Consider the following 11,351-nt stretch of genomic DNA (forward strand, 5'->3'; position numbering starts at 1 on the left):
AAATACAATTGTAACAATATTTTTCTAGGACCCCGAAGCCTGCTGGCTCCCACCACTTTCATTCACCAAATACGAAAATGTACTCTTAGTAAAAATTTTCGCATTAACCGTTTAAATCAACACATTTCCTTTCTCGTTCGTTATAGTTCGTGTAGATTTTAATAAGTGCCTTTTCTTAAGTGTTGCAAATTTATGATTTTATTCTTCTGTAAATTTTTCCATCGTCCATAATCCATAGTATAAAAGCTATCATCGCTTCACAACCTGTGCCGATATCCCGCTTCATGAAAGTTTTTTCAAATAAAAGATTTTGTTTTTAAACCCCCTCTTCCAATAACAAAATTCTCTACTTTTCAACTTTAGAGACTTTCTAAAAATATTTCTTGTGCTCCCTAACATTAAGAATTGACCTATGTGCGTGGTCACAAACTCACAATATAAATCGTATGCTTCATCTAAATCATTCACAATCTTGCCCACAAACAAATTGATGATATGGTCATAATAAATTGAACAAACTTTTTCTTTTCTTTCATTACCATCATTTTTGAATTCTATTTCGTATTCATCATGAATAACTTTTTCGTCATCACTAAAAGGAGATTCTAATGTATCATTACTTTTTCCAATCATTGATTACATATCTACATGAAATTATAAAAAATAGATTATTGAATTATAAATTGTACATACATATTTTAAAAGAAAAATAATGACAAAAGAGAATTCAATAGAACGAGAAAAACCTTTGCCAGTTTCCAAAACCAAAATGTTGAATCCTAGACATAGCTGAAATTGAATTAATAAACAATCATATAATAATCATTTCCTTTAGTAATGAAAAGGACTTTTTATTTTTATTTTTATTCTTAGTCTTCATGGTTTAAAAGCTGAACTAGTAATCTCACACTACTTGCAAGCTTTTGACAGAATACTCGTTATTCATTGGATGAGTAGTAAACAATTAGAGGTAACCAAGAGCAATAATGAAACTATTAAATTCTAAATTAATACATTATTAAACGAGTCAAAAGAAATTAAAGACAAAAAATTGAAACAAATTATATGTTGATAAGAGTTTGAGGTTCGGTACTTCATAACAAGTTAATATGTGTAGGAGAAAAATAAAAATCTTTAATACCAACTGAAATGGTATTTATGTGAGAGAGGAGAATGGTTTGAAGCATGGTTTTGAAAATTGGATCGGACCAGTCGATTCAGTTCAACCGGATTAATTAGAAATTGGTCATCTGACTAGTTCGATCCACTTCTAAAATCGTTTCGTAAAATACCAGCGAAAAACCAATCAAACCGACGGTTAACTATCGAACCGGCCGACTTTTTAAAAGTACCAATTTTTCAAAATCCACCAAACGGTATCGTTTTGATGTTGAGGAAAAAGAAAGAAAGCTGAAGCTGAACCTTACCCAACCCATTTCAAAGAGCACACACAACATAGCACAGCAGTCACCACTCACCACACCTCCTCAACCCTAATTTTCTCTTCTAGCTTCCTCCAACAAACTCCACTGTCACTACCACAATCGACGCCGGATCGGAGCTGCTGTCAGCGGATCGAAGTAGTTGTCACCACCGCGGATCGAACCAGCTGTCAGCGACGTCATCGTCTTGAACTCTGAACTCTGAAGCTTCTGGCGTCGGCGTCGTCTGGTCGTCGGCTTCTGTCAACGTCGTCGTCGAGCATCTGTTCTGCCGCCGTAAACCCTAGGACTTCTATGCTCTCTTCTGTGATGAGTTCTTGGATTTTTCAATTAATTTTTTTTATTTGGTTAATTAAGTGTATGAATTGCTGGTTGTTGCAGTGAGAAATTTACTCCAGATTTGAGTTCAGTTAATTTTTTTATTTTGTTAATTATATAAATTGATGGCTTGATGCGGAGTTCTTCTTCTGCTTTTCAATTTTTTTTATTTTGTTAATTATATGAATTAATCATTCTGACTTTTACTAAATATAAATTTGATATAAGTTCAATTTTGCGACTCTAAATTTTAAATTTTGCAATATTGAATTTTGCTATATAAGTTCAATTTTGCTATATTGAATTTTGCTAAATATAATTATGCATTTTGAATGCTGTATGAATTGATATAATCGTCTGGATTCTGTATTGTTGTCATTCTAAATTTTGCTATAATTGTTGTAGTGGTTGAGTTTTTATTTTGTTGTATGCTATTTGTAATTAGTAAAATATTGTATGTAGTTTAGATGGAACAACCACAAATTGATCAACAACCACAAGATAATGCCGTCCAAGAATCTCAAAAGGGTTCATCTCGAGAAAAATCTAACCCGGCTTGAGAATATTTTACTGTGAAGTATGACAAAAATCACAAGGCGCAATATACATGTATCTTTTGTTTGAATACTTATAATAGAGGGGGGATATAAATGAAGTGTCATCTTACAAAAATTTTTGGATAAATTAAAGTATGTAACAAAATCATTAAAGAGGATGAACTTCAATTCAAAAGGCTTCTGGTGGAAAATAAAAAAAAAAATAAGATGAAAAAAATTTGAAGAGGAGTCTTATAGTGTGGAAACACAAGTACAAGAGTCTGAATCGCCTAACCCTATACAAGCTGCTATTCCTACAACAATGGGAGACAAAAGAAAGAGAAGAGCTATAATAGCTACACAAATTGGAAGTTACTTTAAAGAAAGGACTACTCCAGAATCTCAACCGACTTTGAAAAGTATTTTGACTAGTAAAAAAATTGTGCACAAGGCTAAGTTGGGACTTGCTAAATTGATCGTTGATGGACATATTCCTTTCAATGCAATTTAATCACCTTACTTTCAACCTGTATTGGATGTTATTGCTGCAATTGGACCTGGTTTCAAGGGACCGTCATATGATGAAATGAGAGTTCATTTGCTGGCTAATCTTAAGAAAGAGTGTTAGTTGCTTGTTCAAAAGTATAGAAGCTCATGGAAAAGCACCGGTTGTACGTTGATGGCAGATGGGTGGACTAATTAAAGGCAACGAACTTTAATTAACTTTTTAGTTTATTGTCCTGCTGGTATGTCATTTGTTAAGTTTGTTTATGCTTCTGATGCGATAAAAACTATCGATACCTTGTTTAATTTATTTTCTGATGCTATTAAGTGGATTGGGCCTAGTAATATTGTGCATGTGGTCACTGATAATATTGCTAATTATATATCTGTTGGAAAACTCATTCATGAAAAATATCCAAATATTTTTTTATTTCTTTGTGTTGCCCATTGTATCAATCTTATTTTAAAAGATATTGCAAGTATTCCTTACATAGATGACCTTGCTTTCCGTGCTTCAAAAGTGACTGTGTTTGTTTACAATCATATGATCTTCTTGTCTTGGCTTAGAAAAAAAAAATTAGAAAGAAATTTTTTGACCAAGATCACATGTTTTGTCATTATTTTCATTACTTGAAAAAGTATATATGATCACAAGGAAGATTTGCAAGTATTGATGGTGGACAAATATTTCACTTCTCATAAATTAGCCAAAAGTGATAATGGTGGAAAGATTGTTAGTTCAATTATCTTAGATAGTAAGTTTTGGCAAGAATGTATTACCACTGTAAAATTGTTGGTCCTCATATTAAGTTGTTGAAGAGTGTTGATGCTGATGAGAAACCCTCTTTAAAATACATGTATGAAGGTATGCAAAGAGCCAAAAATGCTATCAAGATAATATTTAGAAATCAAAAGCTGCTTATATGCCATACACAAGTATCTTGAAAATGCGGTGGGTAAGCATTTGAAGCGTAATCTCCATGTGATGGCGTACTTTTTAAATCCAGATTTTTTCTATAGTGAGGGTTTTGTTGAGAAGGAAAATATCTTGAGATATTTACTTGATTTACTTGATGTTGAAATACTTTGCGATGACTCAGTTGCCACAATGCAAGAGATACAATTGTATCGAGATTGTAAAGAAAGTTTCGAGAAGGAAGTGCTAAGAGAGTTGCAACAAGACTCGAACCTGGTAAATTATTTTATTTCCAAGCTCAATTTAGTTTAAAAGTTTAATATGTTGAGTGATAAACATTAAAAAGTATTTGATTTTTATATCTATGTAGGCGAATGGTGGAGGCTACATGGTGGGAGTGCTCCTAATTTTCAAATAATGGCAATCCGTCTTCTTTATCAAACATCTTCATCTGGATGTAAGAGAAACTTGAGCTTTTTTAAACAAATCCATTCAAGGAGGAGGAACCGGTTAGAGCATCAAAGGCTAACAGACATTGTTTATGTATCCTATAACCTACGCCTTCAATCTAGGTTGCATCGAAAGAAGAGAAATTATGATCCAATTGATATTCAAAGTATTAACACGGTAAACTTTTGGATAATGGCAAATGAGGATGATCTTGAATTTACTAATGGAGATGTTGAAGGCATTGAAAGTTTAATATACACTGATAATACTATGTTAATTCATATCCTAATGGTGAGTGACATAGCAAACTTGTTTTATTCTATAAAGATACATGTCATTAATATTGATTTCTTATTGAGTTTTTTTTTTTCTATTTTATTAGATTGAGGAGATATGGAAGTTGAAGTGGATATGCCTGATGTCGTAAATGAATCCTCAAATACTTCTTTTGGTAGTACTTTTGAAGATGGTAGTTTTGGATTAGCTGTTTATGATGGAGACATCGAAATACTTAATGATGATTATGACTTCTGATGAGTAGTGTCTTTATTTAGTTGAAATATTGTTTGTTCAATGTTATTAAATTTGGTTGTAAAATATTTTGTGTTTGTCATTTATCTATGTTTTGATTTTTTTTAGTTATAAACTTTGATATTTGAAGTTGTTTATGAATTTTTAATGATAAATTATGAATAACTCATTGTGCGATATTGTCAAATTTTAAATTTTATTAATTTAAAAATTATTGAATTTAAATATTTAAAATTATATATTAAATTTTTTATTATTTTATTCTATATTTAATTAAATCGGTTCAACTATGATTCGACTCCAGTTGAATTATTAAACCATTAAATTAGTCACTCAACCGATTTGATAACTGATTTGATTCTCGCAATCTTGGTTTGAAGGGAAAAATAAATTTGAAATAAAAGACGCTCGTGAGAGAAGAATGGTTGGAAAGAAAAAAAGCAAAAGAAAAGAAAGTTTAACATGTTAATTAGGAATATTTTTTTTTGTTGATAATTTTTAAATTTTAAATATTAAATTAATATGCTTTTTTTGTGTGGCATAAAATAATTGGGGAGAGTAAAAACTTCGACTTGCTCTCAGGATAACTAACCATTTCTCAGTCTAGTATTTTTATTTGAAATTGATTGTAAGTTGAGATTTAAGAAGATAAGAGAAATAAAAGGTTTATAATATAAAATTTAACACTATAAATCTTTTCTTTTCCTTCCTTTTCTGAAAAACCCTCAAACAAATCCTTAAAACAATGAATATAATATTCTCGGTTAATAATGATTCAAGATTGTTCAAAAATTAGGTTCATGCATGTAGGTATGATAATAATAAGATGGATTATGCGTTTGGTTCTGAGTCACCGTCAGCTAATTAGAACTGCAAATTGTCATCATAATAAGATGAGTTTTGATGCTTGGACCTAGGACCCAAAATTATTTTGGATTCACAAATCTCTCTCTCTCTCTCTCTCTCTCTCTAATGCACATACATTATTGTTTTCATGTTTCTTTTCTTTTCTAACATAGCAGTGATGACTTCTTGTTGTTTAGAGATGGCAACGCCACTCTAAATTTTAAGATACTCATCCTGTTTCAATTCGATCAAGCCGGGTAATTAAGACAGAGTCACGATCAGTGTGTATAATATAATTGCTTTTTATTCGCCTTAACACATATACAATATAAATAAATATAATCTATATAATTGTAATAATAATTATATTTATAATAGAAAAAATAAATATATAAATTTATATATTAGAATTGAAAAATTTTTTAGTAGCAGTAGAATTTATTATTTTGACCATTACTTTTTGTTATTATTTTTAATTATTAATCTAATTTTTTTAATCTAGTAATTTAGTAATATATTTTTAGTCTATACTTTTAAATATTAATCACTAATTACTAGCTAAAAATAATAAATTTTCATGATTATCTTGTAATATTTTTTATTAGAATTTAATCAAACATACACATTCCATTGTTCACTTATATACATATTTTGATTTTGCATGCTAAATTTAATTAATTTAAACTAAAATTATGTACAAATTACATTTGAGAGAGATGGATAAGGTGCTAGTGCTGGTACCCAATGAATAAGATTTTGAGCTCAGATTTTCAACACTAGAGAATAAAAGTGAGCTGAATTCTGTTTAAAAATAAGAGGAATGTTAGAGCCAGCAATTTTAATATTTTGTAACCATTAATTGGTCATCAATAATATTTTTAATGGTGTGAGATTACATTTAATGGTGGGAGATTATTCACTTTTATTTTGTTGGTTAAGTGCTAGCCAAAAAATATAAAAGTTGCTGGCGCTAAACTTTTCCTAAAATAAAGTAGGATAGGATGGAAATGGTAGTGTCAAAACTCGCTCCTATTGTCCCATTTTATCCCTATTCTTGTTCTTCATATTTTTTAGACACAAAATAAATCAGTAAAACTTGAAGTAAAAACTTGAAAGCTTATAAAAAAAATGGTTGGATATACACTTTAACATCAGTACCAAATTTTTATCATTTTAGTTTAAATTACAATTCTCTTTTTCAGCTCAAATTATATATATATATAGGAATGCTAGGGGGCAGCAACTTTGTGATTTGTAGCCATCAAATAGTTATTAATGATGGTTTTAATGGTGTGAGATGGATGTGAGATTTCATCCAATGGCTCACTTTTTTTGCTGGTTACATGCTGGCCAGAATTTCACAAAGTTGCTGACCCCCTAGACTTTTCCATATATATATATATATATATATATATGACAAAACGAAGAAAAAACAATGGTGCCAGTACCAACAAGAAAAACAATAGAGAAGAAGAATGAGAGGGGAGGAGGAGGATGGTTAGAGTCTTAGAGAAGATGACGGATAACTATAAAAGTTGAGGATGAAAATTTGGATGTGGCAGAGAGAGAAAACAGATTAACAATATGTTTTATTCCCAATATAGAAGCATTTTTTCGTGCCTCATTTATTTTATTCCCAATATAGAAGCGCTATTTCTTAATTATAATTTTGTACAAAATAATTGGTTAGGTAACCTAGGGAGCCATCCTTATATTATCCCTTTCTTTTAAACATTTGCTTGACTATTATTTTATGATGTACCAACACATAAATAGGACATAATACAATATGAAATATATAAATACACAAATTTTAAATTTTTATAAGATATATATATATATATATATATATATATAATATTTTTTAAATAAATAATTATAATATTTTTTAATATTTTTTATATTAAAATATAAATTAATTTTTTAATTTTTTATTTTTAATTATATAAAATATTTAAAAAAATTATTTTGTTTTAAGAAATAATAATATATATTATTTTTAAATTTATTATTTCAAAAATATAAATTAAAAATAAGGTTGAAATGATTATGTTTCATGTCACATATGAAGCATATATCCATTCTTTTTTCAGGAGCAGTAGTAGGATTTTCAAATGTTGTATAATATATATTTAGGTAAATATTATGGTCTCTTTACTATTGTGCTTAAGTTATTAAAAAATATAAATAAATAATATTTAATAAATTTTAAATAATTTATTTTTTTATTTTAAATATATTATTTTTTATTTTAAAAAGTAAGTTAGATAATTTAAATACTACAACAAAAATATTATAGAATTCACCATGCTTTTCTTTTTGACAAAAAAAACGTTTTTCAATTATAGAAAAGCTAAACGGTACTTACAAATATTAAAGAAATATCAATTCTACATAGATAACAAGAAGATAGATATCCTATGTATTGAACTAAAATCTGATAGCAAGTCCAACATTCGATTACTAAAAATCTTAACAAGAAAAAACAGAGACCAAACAGAATCTCTTTTGTTTCTAAATATACATATATGTGCTGCAAGCCAATAAGATACATCTTCTTCTTCTCCATATAGATCTAAATATTTTCTGAATCTGAAAGTTTTCCTATCAACAGAACTATTTCTTCATAGAGTTTTCCTTCAAGATCTGAAACGATCTGTATCATCAGAACACCACGAGCAACCATAACGAAAACCAAAACGCCACCACAAATAAGGGAGAAAAATCACAGATGGGTTATAAAATCAGGAACACCGAGCTAAACTCAGGTCCAAAGAAAAGTTATTTTAGATCTATATCCGGATCTTAAATCTAAATTTCTAAAAGAAAACCAGAAAACAGAAACAAAACAAAAAATAGGAAGCAAGGAGATAAGAGAGAAGAAGTTAAAAAGGTGGCAGGACAGTGTGGACGGAAGTGGAGGATAACAGAAAACAGAAGAGAAGGAGAAAGAAGAAGAAAGAAGGGGAGGCAGAGGAGACGAAAAGGAGAGGAAAGGTTAAGGAGACAGGAGCTAAAGAAAAAAGGTTAAGGGAGATAGAAGCATCAGAGGATCACTGCGGCCTAGATTGAGGCGGCAGCGACGGCCCTCAAAAAAGCTTTTGGGTTTATCTCAACAGGAGAGAGTAGGGGTGTCAAAATTCCCCGAAACGCCAGGATCCCTGCGGGGATTGCCCTGAATGAGAATCCGAAGGCGGAGAATTTTTCTCGTGGAGATGGGGATGGGGACTAAAATCCCCCCGAGATAGGAACGGAAAACCGAACGGGGATCCCCGCCCCATCCCTCATAATTCTCCGAATTCTTGAGTTTATTTAAATATCCTAAATTTATTTCTAATATAGGAACTTTTTAGTAATTTAACCTATTGAAAACCCTAACCCTACCTTATTGAATGTCTTCCATTCTCTCCTACTACTCCACTTAGCACCGTTTCGAAGCCCCAACTCTCCAGAAAAGTTCAAAACTCCCAATCTCCCATAGTTGTGTCCACACGTCACAGCTATAGCAGCGTACCCCATCGCCAGTCGCTACCGGCCACTCTTCCTACTCAGTGCTTACCCCCTTATGGACTATGATTTGTTATGTTGTATTTCTTGACTTATAATCTTGGATAAGATATATTTGTAATAATGTTTTGTAGTTTGTTTGTTTTTTTAATTTTTTACTATAATTTTTATATAAATGTTCAAAATATGGAGATGGGGAATGAGACCCCACGGAAAACACGAAAAACGCAGGAAATAGAGATGGGGATGATTATCTCCCGTAGCGAAGATCGGGGCGAAAATGGGAATCAATTCTGAGGGCAGAGACGGGGACGGGGAGGAGGGAGGCATCCCCCGCCCCCATTGACATCCCTGAGAGAGAGATAGAACTGATGTCCAAAGTTGAAGCTTTTTGAATTCACCATGCCTTTATTACTGTGTCAGCACATCTGTTGATATTTTTGTGCCACATATATTAATAATCAACAATGCATATTATTTTTAAGCTAACTCCAAAACAATATGGGGTTTTAGTGAAGAATATGGATATTAAAAAAATGGATTTTTTTTTTTATATTTTGGTTGTGTTATTGTGTAAGTAAGGCGTTGGCAAATAAGAGACTAGAGAGAGAAGAGTTGAGGCCCAGCAATGGGGTTTTAGTCACATGGAAGAATGTGATGTCTGAGTGAAAATCAGTAACAAAAAGTCTTCAAAGAAGGACCTACATAAACATGGCTTTATCACAAACACACACACGAACCTTGTCAAATCCATTCCACTGTTCTCTGTCCTTTTTTCCTTCTCTCTCCTTTCTCACTCATCCAACTCTTAACAAACACACGGGCACAATAATAATCCCTACTCACCATGTACTTTGCTTTTTAATTTTCTTGAGTGAACTACTAATTTCCTGTCTTATTTTCACAAAAGATAAAACCATTCTTTATAGTTAAAAAAAAAGGAACACTTCAGTCTCTGTCCCTATTTTCACAATATAATGCGATTTTTCTGTGTATTTCTCTATTAAGTGCTAATAGAATTTGTTGAACTGTCACGTTAACCTGCTGAATTGGATGTTAAGTGTTAATATAAAAAGAATTATTCGTCCACCTCTATGTCGGCAAACATGAATATGGATAATGATTTTGAGAAGAGGGATTTAGATGACGTTGACGATGAGAATCATGATTTTAGAAAAAATATAGTTAATTCTGCAAAAAGAATGAGAAGAAAATTGATACAACTATTAGTAACAAAAAAGAATATGATTAATTTGTTATAGAAAATTTTTTGAATATTGCGTCAATCCGCATTGTTACTTAAGGTCCACATAAGCAACTTATATGTCATGTAGAGGATTCCATTAAATGCAAAGAAGTTCACCAACAAAGTCAACTTATCTCATAGCATCGAATAACTAGGGTTGTGATGATTTTTTTTTTTTTTTTTTTTTTTAGAAACCTCAAGAAATTAAACCTAGAAATTTTGTAGGGCCATATTGAATATTTTCTCTAAATAAATACACCATCCATTCTACGAATAGCTAGTTAAACTTTTTAGTAAATATCTAAGGCTTTACCCCTAAAATTGTGTATAGTAAAATGTGGTAATATATTTTGATACTTTTACTTTTTTTCAAATGAATAAAACCAATTGTAACCACATTTTTCTTTCCTTCACCTATTTCTTTTTTCTTTCTCAAATACAAAATTTTGTCCAAATAACTTTTTCTCTAATTAAAAAAAATGATACATCTACGAATTTACCTTTATACAAAAAATTCCACTACGAAAGATTAATCGTTGTTATTTATATTGAACATTCAAAACGACCAAGAAAAAAAGTGGTCAATGAATCATTTGTGAGAAAAAAAAAATCATTCTCCTACTAATTCGTTGCATTCTAAAACGAATTATATGTAAATTTTGAATTCGTCTTAGAGCACAACGAATTACATAGAAATAAAATAAAAAATTTAATTTGTACGTACAAATTTCAATATATTTTTATATGATGAAAACCATTTTATATATAAGTAAATTATCCTTTCTAAAATCATCTCTAGCCATCAATCTAAAATATTTTTAAAAATATATATTTTATTGCATTTTTTTACAAATAAAATAAAAAAATGAGATATTTATATCTTTAAATTTATGATCATTTTATGCTAAGTGGATTATGTTTTTAAGCTAATGGCCAAATATTAAAAAAAAAAAGAGAGAAAAAGATCGAAGGCTAGAGATCAATTGATCAAAATGAGATATACATTTATGTCTTTATATATATATATATATATATATATATATATATATATATAT

The sequence above is a fragment of the Arachis ipaensis genome, chromosome B9 (assembly GCF_059453495.1).
Source record: "Arachis ipaensis isolate K30076 ecotype BB chromosome B9, ASM5945349v1, whole genome shotgun sequence".
Lineage (NCBI taxonomy): Eukaryota > Viridiplantae > Streptophyta > Magnoliopsida > Fabales > Fabaceae > Arachis > Arachis ipaensis.